The following is a 13,874-nucleotide window of genomic DNA, read 5'->3' as shown; positions in this document are numbered from 1 at the left end:
ACAAGTGATCACGTAGTATAGAAAGTGTTGTAAGTCGGTGGGTGTGGCCTTAGCATTCGCTAGGTCGGTAGATAGTATGAGTGCGTTGCTAGGACGCGGAAGGAACAGTAGCACCCTCCAGTTTGGGTGTAGCAGTGAGAACATGGAAATTCACGGATTGGTTCATGGATTTACCCAAAGGGATTAGTCATGTTTAAGCTAGTAATAAGACTATAGGAACGTCACTACAGTTATGAGACCAAGGAATCAATGGATTTCATAAAGTTGCATGTGATGTAAGGCTACCATTGGTCATGTAGCAATCACTTTTAGCTGTGGATTTGGTAACGATGAGATTCGACGCATGGATCCGATCAGTTGGATCAGGAGGTTGTTAGGGTTGTAGTGGCATGATAACTAGTGGCAACTAGTTCCAAGAAAGTCTCGGTAGATCTTGGAAAGCATCCATGTGGCAGCATACTGCTTCAGGCAAATCAATGTTCAGACAATTTCCGTATTTAGAGAGTTATTGACAAATTGGGTCGTCAGGTGTATGAGAAGTATCTAGATATTGGAACCCCCTATATATCAGAAGTTGAATAGTTAGTTGAGAGACAAGCGGACTGGGCTCAACAATAATGATTTGGTATGAGAGGCATGTCTGGGAGCCAGACCATATCGAGACTTTAGGTTTTAGATTGATTAAATGTGATCATATTGCCAAGGATTCGTTTATTACAGGTTTTAGAACCATGCGAGGGTTGGTTATGGTTGCCTTGAAAAGGCTATGGTTACGCTCAGGATTGTAGTTCAGGTTGTTTGGCGTGTAAGGAATGATAAGAAACGATTTCGAGGATGAAATCAAATTTAAGTGGGGGAGAGTTGTAACATCCTGTTTATAATCAGATAATTAAATAATTAACCAGAGACCTTGAGAAGTAAAAGTATTATTATTTTTTATATTTTTATTTCTTTTTCCAAAATCAAATAATTAGTGGGATGTTGGTTTCGAGAAAGCCACATGACAAGATTTGAACCCATAGGGGTTAAAGTGTAATTGTGGGACTTAATTTGTAATGATTTTTATAAGTCAAGGGGTGCATGTTAGTATTAGGACTTAATATGTAAGAATTTATGGAAGTGGGGGTTAAAAAGTAAATTTTGGACCTAAGATGAAAGGATTTTGGAGAGGCGGGGTCTGATGGGTAAATTTGGGGTTTGTGTTGTAAAAAATATTGCAAGGAGGGACCATTTGTGTTGTTATAGGAAAAACTGGTGGAACCGGGTGTATATGCCTCATTACCGTCAAACCCTAACTCTGACCATTCTAACTTCAGCTGCCACCCTCCTTTGTCTACAACCTGACTATAGCCGTCATCTGAAGCATCTTCGGTCGTCGGGGTCGCCGGAGGAAACCACCAAGACCGTTGTTGTATTAGATATGACTGATCGATGGTGCTGGTCGAGCCTTATCATTGCCACTTCCTGCATTCCGCTGTTTCACCGAGTGGCTACTGACATCTCCGTTCCTACGACCTCCAGTTTTCCCCATCACCTCCTTCCATGGATGTCGGCGCGCTTGCTACCATGGTTGTTGATGTCAAAGATGCCAGCACGGACTCGAGTAGGCATTTCTTCGTCGATTTTGCTACTGTTGTACTCAGTGGTTCGAACCATCTTCTACTCTCCTCTCCATTTTGTTTGTTGATACGTCACCACCACCGCTGTTGGAGTCTTAAGACCACTGGGAAATAGTCGGGGACGTCTCTCTGCCGACGAAGACGAAACGTCACTGTTGCGGATGTTAGTGTTGTTGCTGCCGTTATATTCCACCATGGGTGGGTGGCCACATCTGTTTTGGTTATGTAAAGTCAGGTGCTGCTGTGATTATCGTTTTTGGAGCATTTTTATTGGTCGGAAAACCCAAGGGAACCACCACGGCTACCAACCGTGGTGGTTGACACTGCTAGCTCTTTTCTGTCGCCCTTAATCGCCGTTTATGGGTGGTCGTGAGTGGGATTCAGTGTGCGTGTGTTTCACATGTAAGGGATGTGAGATCGTTCCTTGGCCCGAGATTCGAGGAAAACCCTATGCCGCCATGCACCACCATAGGTGGGTGTGTTTTAGTGGCTGTGTGTGTATTAGTGTGTGTGTTTTGGATGGTATTGTAAATTATACAAATGGAATAATGGAAAGAAAGTCAAAACCACCACCGTGTGGTGGTGGCTGCCGCCTCTTGTCGCCATCGGCCGCCGTGTTGGGTGGCGGTGTGGCTCGTTTGGATTTTGGACTCGTTTGGGATGTTTGGACAAAATGGGCCCCAAAGAAACCCTAGTGGGCCCAATGAGACCCTAATGGGCCCAATGAAGATCTAATGGACCTAAAAGCCGACTCACTTGATTAATGGGCTAGTAATTAGGTTAGAAACCCTAATTAGGGTTTGGTAAACCCTAATGCCATGAAACCCTAATTTTGGATTTATCGGGACCCGCACATGAATTAATTCTTAAACCTAAAACATTAAATTATAAGCATTTACAAACTAACCTAAGGAAATAATGGACATAATGAATTAAGTCCTTAATAGGTTAAGTGAGAAACACTTAACCCTAATCGTCATTTTATAAGAAACCCTAATTTTACTTGGGTTTATTATTGGGCATTCTTTTGGGCCTTGATGATTAGATTATTAATGGGCCATCCAAGATCAAGCAAATGGACTAGAAGAATTAATGGGTTTTAGGATAAGGCCCATGTGAGAGACTTGGGCCCAATTTGGAAAATTGGGCCATAGATGGGCCATAATTAGGCATTTGTGATTATGTGATACTGGACCTTAAGGAAAGACGATTTAGAGGTCTAGGTCCAATTTGGAAAATTGGGTCACATGTTGGGCTTTGGCCTATTACTTGACTTTTGGGCTTTTGGTGTGTCAGTAGGACCTTGGGCTTGGAACCCAATTATTAATCGGGTGTTGTTTGATGTTGACAGTTCGGGAGGCTGTCAACCAATAATTGGAGTTTTATCCGCGAGACTTCAATAGTGCCAGGTGAGTTATCCTCACTATATCAACAGGGTCTAAGGCACCAATGTTGGCCCTTTATGGATTCTGTTTGGATTATTGCATGTTATGCTTACTGATTTACATACTGGTAGTTAGGATGGTGATATGCTATGCTTTAGTGACCCGGTTGGGTCACTATCCTGGTATATAGGATGATGCTATGGTAGTGACCTGTTAGGTCGATATCCTGGTTATGGATTGTTGTTATGCTTTGTGATCTGTTAGATCGGTTTGACTGTTTTATATATATATATATATATATATATATATATATATATATATATATATATATATATATATATATATATATATACACATGCTAATGTTATATGATATCTATGTGCTCATGATTGTCCTAGTTATAGGATGACACTATGTTAGTGACCGGTTAGGTCTGTATCCTGGTTATTGGGATGTTGCAATGATTAGTGATTTGTTAAATCGGTTTTACTGTTATATGATATGTGCTAGCGTATGATATTTATGTGCACATGTGTTGTTTGTTTGGGGGTTAGGTTGAGGCGGTCCTAACTTGTGATGTAGGCCAACATACCCGGTGAGTGGTCTGGATAGGCTGTAGGCCTTACAAGGCGGTCCAGCCAGGCCGAAAGCTCGGGAGCGGTCCAGATAGGCTGTAAGCCCTACGAGGCGGTCCAGTCAGGCTGAAGGCTCATTATGCATGTTGTTCTGTATTTGTTATATGATATGGATATATTTGTATGGTGTTGGTATTTTCTGGAAACTCACTAAGCTTCGGGCTTACAGTTGTTGATTTAATTTCAAATATTTCTAATGATCGCGGGAAGGCGAAGGCGTGATCGTGCACCTCCTCATATTTTCATAATTGATTCTGGGGATACTCTGATCCTTAAACTATTTTGAAAACAAATTGTAATAATTTAATGGTTTTAAATTTTTTAAAAGTTTTAAATTGGCTTAAATTTTATGGGTGTTTTATTAGGCGGGGGGCCTGTTATGTGAGTTTGGGCGAGGCCTGTTATGCTCATTGGGCAGGGTCTGTTATGTGTGTTAGGGCGAGGCCCGTTATACTCATTGGGCGAGCCCCGTTATTTGTATGATAACTGGTATTTTGGGGAACTCACTAAATTTTTTGCTTACGGTTTTCAGTTTATGTTTCAACTACTTCTGGCTCGATTAGGAAGAACCCGAGATGATTGTAGTGCACACACCACATCGTTCCGCATTTTATATCACTCTAATATATATGAATGTTATTGATACACTATGATTCACTATGGTTTTGATGATATTGTCTTGGATAATGATTTTATTAAATTAAAAATCAAAATTTTTAGTCTTAAATTTTGGGACGTTACATAAAAATACATGTAAATACGTACTACATAAAAAATAACATATAAAAATACATAAAAATATGTACACTACTTAAAAGTACTTATAAATACGTAAAAATACATTTATACATTTAAAATACATAAAAATATGTAAACATATAAATTTAAAAACTTAAAATATATGTAAATACATAAAAATACATATAAATACATAAAAAATTTGTTTATACATTATATAAAATTTTTGATGAAATCTGTAGGAAAACCTTATTATTTTGCAAAAGTTAACGATTTGGTCTAATTATTTGCTGAATAGGTCAAAAATAACTAAACTGAATAAATTAACCGGTTTCTTGGGCTTTTCTATTCAAAATGTTAAATAGTTCAGAGTTTTCTATTAAAAAATAAAATTAAAATTTTGTTAACATTTTTCTCAAAATATTGAGATGTTGGTGCAAATCTCCATTTTATAGCATTAACATTGCGAATTTTAAACAAAAGGTCAATAAACTTGAAAAGACAAGAATTCTTGCAACTGGGCCCGTACAAAGTAAACAAGTGGAAAAAGGATGCCGACTTTTTGAATAAGTTTCGAAATTATAGAGGTAATTGATTCAAAAGACAATCGACTTTATGAATAGGTTTTTAATTTTGTCCTATTATCTTTTTATAAAATTTATCAACACAAATATTCAAATGCAAATTATATATATATATATATATATATATATATATATATATATATATATATATATATATATATAGTTAGGTTCATGTGAGACGGTCTAATTTTGTGAGACCGTGAGACGCATTTTTTAATTTTTTTAATTTATTTTTTAATTTTTTTAGTTAATTCAAGTTCCGAAAATAATATTTAATTTTTTTTTTGGATTTTTCCATTTATTTTGCATTTTAAAATTATTTTTTAGAATATATCAGTGTAATATTCTATTAGAATATTTCACGTATTTTAAAAAAAAATGAATTTATTTTTATTTTTTATTTTTTTTAGTTAATTCAAGTTCCGTAAATAATATTTAAAAAAAGAATTTTTAGATTTTTCCATTTATTCTGCATTTTAAAATTATTTTTTAGAATATGTCAGTGTAATATTGTATTAGAATATTTCACTTATTTTTTTTTTAAAATGAATTTTTTTTATTTTTTTATTTATTTTTATTTTTTTTAGTTAATTTAAGTTCCGAAAATAATATTTAAAAAAAGAATTTTTGGATTTTTCCATTTATTTTGCATTTTAAAATTATTTTTAGATTTAGTCTCACGGTCTCACAAAATTAGAATGGTCTCAAATGAACCTGAACATATATATATATATATATATATATATATATATATATATATATATATATATATATATATATATATATATATATATATATATATATATATATATATATATATATATATATATAGGAGTAGGATCAAATGAGAACACTAAAAGGTTGAGAACGCGAGAACAAATCTGGACCATTTAAATACTTAAATCTAAGGTCATTATTAAAAGGGGGTTTTATGAAAAATTCTTAAACTGTTGGAATTAAAATGTAACTTTTAAATGGTTAAAAGGACATAACAGGAATTTCAACTTTACTATCTCCTATAATTTCTCACTCGTTCATATATTTCCTTTAATCTATCATGTATATATTTCCACATCTTCTTTTTAGGGTTTCATAAAACTCACGCCATCATCGATCTGGGCATCACCTACAACCCACCACGAAGATCTGTTCCCATCATCATTGGTCTCGGTAGGTGCAGCTAGGGCTGCTCAAGCAGTTTTCGGCTACTTCTCCTTCGATTCTGGTAGCATATGCGAAGGGGAGGAGAACATTTGGCCCGATGGAGCAAGGCAAGCGGAAACAACAACTCCCGATCAAAGAAAGGTACGTTCGATTTGCTGTTGTTATTCGATTCAATTGCGTGTTTATATTCTGAAATTTGGTTTTTGATCCTGATAATCGACTTTCTATTTCCTGAATTTGCGGTTTGTTAGTCTCGATTGCAGAAATCTCTCTTACGTTTTTGTCTATAGATTTAAAATCTACATGTGATCAATCACATTGATAAACTGTTCTTTATGATCCCAATGTGATACATTCATTCACAAATCATATGAGAAAATTGCTTGGATGATTGAGCGCAGGAGAGATGTATCTAACATATGTGTTTTTTTTAAAGGTGATGAACTGTGCACATAAGGTGCTCGATAAAATGTCTGTGAGAGCATTTTCGACTGGAATGATGGAAGGGGTCTCGATGGGGCAATTGCTTCGATCGGTAATGATTCTCTTATCTTTTCTTTTTATTTTGACTGTAAATCAATGAAGTTTAATCAACCACATTTCTTTACTTGTATTTCTTTCTATTCATACATGAATCTAGCTATGGAATTAAGTTTTATGAACCACAAGATCTTATCGTCAAAACGTCTACTCAAAGCCACAAGGTTTCTGCTATTTTGGTGTTTCGAGACTTCACTTCTGATCCTGGAAACAACAACTACATTCTGACCCCTTTCAGGGGCAATTTCCCACCTTATGGGAGATATTTTGCAACCCAAAAAGCAACAGCGAGGTGTACCAATGGAAAGAAACACAATCCTAATTTTCGAATTTTTTGATAATAATTTCTTGAAGGGGGTGCGTGAATGGTTGTATTTATTTATGAATAGCACGTGTGTGAATAGTTGTTTTCATTTATGAATAGCACGTGTATTCATTTATCATAGAATGTGTATTAATTTATAAATAACAATGTATTTATTTGTGAATTGCAATGTATTCATGTGTGAATGATTGTATTTATTTATGATTATTAGTGTATTCATGTGAATGAGTGTATTTATTTATGATTAGAGGTATTCATTTTATGAAAAAAAATGATAATTTTTACTATTTTTTTTTTCAGTTTATGAAAAATGCATTGAATTATTTGTAATCTGATGTGTTTTCATTTATGATTGGAAGTGTATTGATTTGCGATTGAATTTCTATTCATTTTTTTTTTGAAAAACAAAAACGTGAAATAGTAGAAAATAATATTTTTTTAAGATTTTCTTTTCAGATTTAAAATAAAAGGAAATATTAAAATTTATAGGTGATTTTTTTGAAACAGTCATAAATAATTTTTGAAAAAAATCATAAAAAAATATTTATATATATGTATATATATATATATATATATATATATATATATATATATATATATATATATATATATATATATATATATATATATATTATTAACTAAAAGGAAATATTAATTTTGTTAGGTAATTAAAATCATTATCCCTAGATTTTAGGAAATCAATAATTAATATTTATATAAAGTTAGTAATATACCCTTATAAAATGATTGGTCCAGAACTGTTCTCGCGTTCTCAACTATTTAAGTGTTCTCATTTGATCCTCTCCCTATATATATATATATATATATATATATATATATATATATATATATATATATATATATATATATATATATATATATATATATATATATATATAATGATTTGAACATCATTACACACAGAAGCAACACATTATTTTGAAACATACTTAAAATAAGAACATAATTAATCCGCATATTTTCCATATTTTGAAACATAATTAAATTGATTTGAATATCATTACATAGAAGCAACACCTTATTATATTTCTGATCGACAATTACATTAATCAATGTTTGATGCATATACAATATGAATTAAGACAAGATGGAACCATGTTAGGTAGACACTTGAAGCTTTTACAATCTGAAGTCGTCTGACACATTCTTATGACAATTATGTCTAACATTTCTTTAGGATCATGGTTTCTGCTATCTACGATGTTATTTTTCTCTAGTTTATCAGATTGAATTCTTGAAGCTGCAATAGCTGGAAAAAACATATTGATTATTGCACATTCTTCATAAGTTTATGAAACATATACTAAGCATGAAAATAATTTGAGAGAAATACGAGAAAATAACCGGTAGTAAGCACCAATATAATTAAAAAGCTGATTCTGAAGGTAGCATTCATCATTTTTTTTTTCCGATTTTCCTTTTAAATGGATTTTTGTTGTGAACTTCAAAGACTAATTAATCGGATTTATAGATATCAGCCAGATTCCTCCTAAGCAAATGTAGATTTTCAAATAATGATAATTTAATGCTCATTTTGAAATATAAAATTTTCATTTAATTTTGAATTAATGGCTATTTATTGGTTATTTCCATGTATAAATCTTACATATAATCTTATTTGGTAAATAAACAATTTATAGAACAAAATGCCATGCTTATGACTATGGATCATATAAACCGGATAATATGATCATATTATATATATTTCTAACCTTCAAAGAAACAAAATATTATAAGAATTCACAAAGTGTTTAGAACTACAAGACTTGACATGATTGAGCATTCAATAAAAATTATAGTGTTAAAAGGAGCAAAAAATCAATCACCTTTTAGGAATTCATAAACTTTAATGAATATATATATATGTATATATATATATATATATATATATATATATATATATATATATATATATATATATATATATATATATATATATATATATATATATATATATATATATATATATATATATATATATATATATATAAAAGCTCACAAAAACCAAAACAAAAGGATTCTATATAATATGGATCCTAACTTAAAAAGAAGGCGACAAAATCAGAACTTGGAACTAATGGTGGTAGCCATGGTGTAATATGTAAATTTTCTGACTTTTCATTCACCGTGTGCATTAATGTCAAACGTGTCTCTTGTTGTTCATGTTTTCGAACATAAAATTGTAACGGCTGGTTGGATTGATTTATTTATATTTCTACACTTAACCAATTTTGATTTATAATAAATAGAAAGTAAAAAAAGACTTTATTTAAGTTTTATTTTAAGACTAATTAAATTTGATTTTTATTGTATGGATAATCTAGTAAAGGACCTTGTATTTTTTTGTATTTTCTAGACTAAACCTTAAATTTATTTTTTGCATGAAAAAACATTGTAATTTTTTTTCCCAATTTGACCATTTTAGTCATTTTTTTTGCCAAAACAAAGTGTAAAATTTGAGGGTTTTTTTTGAGAAAACCTAAAAAAGTTGAAGGTTTATTTGGTAGCATTTAGAAGGCTCATGATTTTTTTCGAAAAAAAAAAATACAAAGTTGAAGGCTTTTGCAAAACAAATAAAAAAATACAAAGTTTTTTTTCAAGATAAAATAAATTTGAAAAGTGAAACCACATTTATGTGAATTCTCTGGCCAAATAGTTTGTCATCTTAAATTTTTGACTAAGAAACCAAAACTAGAAGAATATAACACATATTTGTTCACATTTGACTTGGAATTTCTTCCAATTGGTTTAATTTTAGGACATTTAAAGCTTTAACTTTTGGTTTGTAAGTAATTCTTTTGGATTTGAATGGCATTAAAAATATGAAAAGGGACATGTATATAGATGAAATTGTAACATTTGATTATCATGTATTTCTATCTTAGCCATTAACCTAATTGAAGTTTGCTTATTTGGTCCCTTGTTGTTTAAATTTTCACAATTCGGTTGTACGATGGGTGTACGAAGGGGGTACGCACCGCGTACTCGTGAGAAGTTTAGACCAGGGAGTCCATGCTAGTACTCTGGGTGTACGTATGGTATGTTGGACATACAGGCCCAATCTCTAAAACCCTAAACTTTAGGGTTGCACCACTATTTAAAGACATTAAATCACCATTGGACCTCCCATAATCAGCCTCCACTCCTTCCAAACCCTAATCTTGGGTGTTTTCCTTGTGAGCGAAGATCTTGAAGCTTACTATTGCTTTTGTTGTCATTTTTTTAAAGAAGACTAGTGAATAAGGTGGTGTTGCTTGCAAGCTCTTGGATCTAGAAACTACTCCTCATTGTGCATCTTTTTTAGGTACAAAGTTTATACCTTGGTGAGTTTTCTTTTTGATCTCTGTGGATGAGTTTTATGAGCTTTTTGTCCCAAAGTTTGGAACTTTATGAGTTTGGAGCATTCAAAAGAATATTAGTTGCCCTTTCATGCATTTTAGAACTTTTAGATCCATAAAAATGGTTGCTTTATCATTTCCTATAGCCCATGCATGCGTAAAGAGACATAAAGTGTGATGGAAGTTAAAGTTTGTTGCATTGGGCCCTTTCTATCCATGAAAAGGCTTAAAGTCGATGAATTTATGGGCTAATACAACCCTACGTTGGTCAGGTATGAAATAGGGATAGGTGTCTTAACGGATTAATACATAAACGTTAATGAAGTTGGATTAGGCCGAGTACGTCGGGCGTACTCCTGGCTACGCCTCGCGTAGCCAGTCCCATCCCTGATTGGTCGCTGAGTGAGTTGTATGCCCTGCGTAAGAGAAGGTATGCCCAAACGTACGCGCTAGGCAGTCGGCTTTTGTTGACTTTTGACCTTGGTCAAGGTTTAGGGTTTTGGATCATGGGAAGGGAAAATGGTCTTTGCGCCCTTAAGGGACTTAGTTGTAGGATTCAGACTCGCAATTTGAGTTATGAACCTTAATTATTAATTAGGGATAATTATTTTTTGATTAGGCGGAGTCTAGTTCCGATAGTTCGGGTGATAGATTTAGGTGACATCATTATCAGCTGAATATCCTCACTTATTCTTACCTGTGTGGTGGAATAGTTGTATTTGTGATGACCATCTGGGTCTACTGTTATTTTGTATCATGTTGTTTATGTGTGCCTGAGACTACATATAGTCTCCAGGGATGTTGTACCCCACAGGACATGTTGTTGCTGATATGTGCATGTTTAGCCCTATATTTCGTACAGATTTTTATCATTTATTAGCTAATTAATTACATATTATGGACAAAAAGTACTTAATTATGTTTGAATTATATTTTTAGTCCAAAAGAAGTGCTCAGAAGAAAAAGGAAGCAGGAGCATCTATCGGAGAACTTTGGAGTGAACAAAAGAAGAAAGGACCAAAAACCACAAAGGACTCGGCGAGTCTGGCATTGACTCGACGAGTTCCCACGAAGATTCACGAAGCAGAAGAGTCCTTGCCTTGCCGTACACGGGGATTTAATGAGGGACTCGACGAGTCGAGTCGAATCTACAAAAGGGGCCTTCCAGATCGATACACGGGAATTTTGTAGAGGAGTGAAGATGCAACCCAATTCCAATTTTGAAGGATAATTTAGGCATAATTCGATTTTTCTTAACTAGATTTAGTACCTAAACCATGTTTATGTTATTGAATTTCGTTTTTGCGTTTTCTACTACCTTAATCATGAGCTAAGTTTTTAGCTTCTGTTTGGGTAAGACAATTTTGAGACTATGGTTTGATTAATGGTAGGATTAACTTTAAATTGGTGATTTTGTTAAATTAAGCTTGTTAAAGATCCTTATGCATTAACCATAACCATTTTATGTTAATAGGAAGGCAATTAGGCTGCATGAACATCTCTTAATTGTTTACCTCATGTGATTTATGTGAGCACTTTATTATGTGTCTAGGATTAGGGAATGTGAAACTAGGATTAATTAGAGAATGGGTAAGTTAATGTGTGAGCTTGTTTGATAAACAAATAACAAGAGGCTAATTGAATTATTATTTTGATTAACCATTACAAGTCTTATTTAACTCGAATCAATAACCTAGAGAATTAATTAATTTAGACAACTGGCCACTGCTTGAACTAGTTTATTTTCTAAGGATTAGTGATAGCGAATGTGAATCTAATCACCTGAATCGGTTGCCAATAAAAGGTAAATCCATTGCACTATTACCATTAAATCAACCATAGGATCAATTGAGTTGAACCTGAACAGAAGTCCCTTTAGATATTGAATTTAGTTAGTCTTTGCTTGCTTAGTTGTTAGTTAGTTATTTAGTTTAGCTGTTAGTAAGTTTCTAGTCTTGTAAAACTAAAGAAAACCCCTCTCTTATTATTTGTTATTTTATTTTTTTAGACAATTTTAGTAATTTGTTTAATTGTCGTTCCCTGAGTTCGATACCCTGCTTACTAGATCTATACCACTAATTCACAGGTCCACTGCCTTTGTGTGATTAATTTACAATTTAGAACTAGGAATAAAACTAGTCGGTTTAACACACATCAAGTTTTTGGCGCCGTTGCCGGGGAACGGTTCAAAAATTAACACTAGTTTCTAGTTTTATCGATCCTTTGTGTGCACAAAGTTATTTCTTAGGTAATTTAGTTAGTAGGATAATTTTTGATAGTTTTTTTTGTTTTAGAAGATTAGTTAGTAATTTTTCTGTTTGCTCTGAACTCACCGAGTGCAATCGAGGTGACTCGGCGAGTCCATCGCTGTTTCACAGTTTCGTCTTTTATTTTATTGTTTTTGTTCTTTTTACACCTTTTTTTCTTGTTTTGTTTTCAGGCATTACATGACCAGAGGATCAAACACACCCCCGGTTCCTCCATACGAAGACCCAAAATCCGCTTTAAAGAAAAACAAAGGCAAGAAGGTTAAAAGCTCTAATACACCGAAGAAATCACCTTTCAAGAACTTGAAAACGATTTTTGGAAAAAAAAAAGAACAAGAAGGCAGGAGAGACCAACAATCAAAAGAGTGAAGAAATCAAGTTAGAGAATATTAAAGATAATCCAAAAGAGGCCGAATTCGAATACGACTATAAATCCGAATACAAAGAAGAAAGCGACTTTGAAGGCAAACTAGCTCCCCATGGCTAACATCGATGAAGTGCCCATGGGAGAATGGAAGAAGAGAATATGTGACGATACCGGCCCGGGACTTGTGCAACCTGCAATTCTCTCAACTACCACCTTTGAGCTTAAAGGTCCCATACTTGCTCAACTAAAGGAGATCCCCTTCTACGGAACAGATCACGAAGATGCCTATAAACACTTGGATGAGGTCAATGATGTAGCTGATCATTTTAATGTTCCAAATGTGCCTCACGAAACCCAGCTGCTTTGTATGCTTCCAGTTACATTCAAGGGTGCTGCAAAGGATTGGCTCAAATCATTACCTCCAGGATCTATCACTACATAGGCTAAAATGAAGGAAGTCTTCATTGATCAATTTTGTCCTCCCTCAAAGATAGCCAAATTGAAAAAAGCCATTGCCAACTTCGAACAACAAGCTGGAGAATCCTTACACGAGGCGTGGGAGAGATACAAGGGCTTACTAAGGAATTGCCCACATCACGATCTTAATAGCCAACAAGAAGTATCCATTTTCTATGATGGAGTAAATGTGACTACAAGGCAGCTTCTTGACTCGCAAGGATCACTCACAAAGAAGCCATCCCCATTGATAAAGGAATTAATTAAGGAATTCTCTAAACACTCTAGAGAATATCATAATCCAAGGAATGAAGTAAGTTGGGGGGTGGTGAACACTGTTAACGATAGCATGGCGGAAATGATGGCTAAACTAGAGAGTTTAGATCAAAGAATGACTAAGATGGACCAATCCATCCATGCTATTCAGGTAGGATG

The 13,874-nt window shown here is 33.6% G+C and overlaps 1 non-coding gene across 1 annotated transcript; it reads right to left on the bottom strand.

Moving 5' to 3' along the window:
* Positions 1–13,479: 13,479 nt before the first annotated feature.
* LOC145038137 (small nucleolar RNA R71) lies at positions 13,480–13,586 on the bottom strand. Its single transcript, XR_013679203.1, has one exon. It is a non-coding gene; the product is annotated as a small nucleolar RNA R71 (small nucleolar RNA).
* Positions 13,587–13,874: the final 288 nt, after the last annotated feature.

Source organism: Lactuca saligna, chromosome 3 (genome assembly GCF_052625555.1).
Source record: "Lactuca saligna cultivar CGN05327 chromosome 3, ASM5262555v1, whole genome shotgun sequence".
Taxonomy (NCBI): Eukaryota; Viridiplantae; Streptophyta; class Magnoliopsida; order Asterales; family Asteraceae; genus Lactuca; species Lactuca saligna.
The sequence above is the reverse complement of the archived record's forward strand: the minus strand, read 5'-3'. Positions and strand labels throughout refer to the sequence as shown.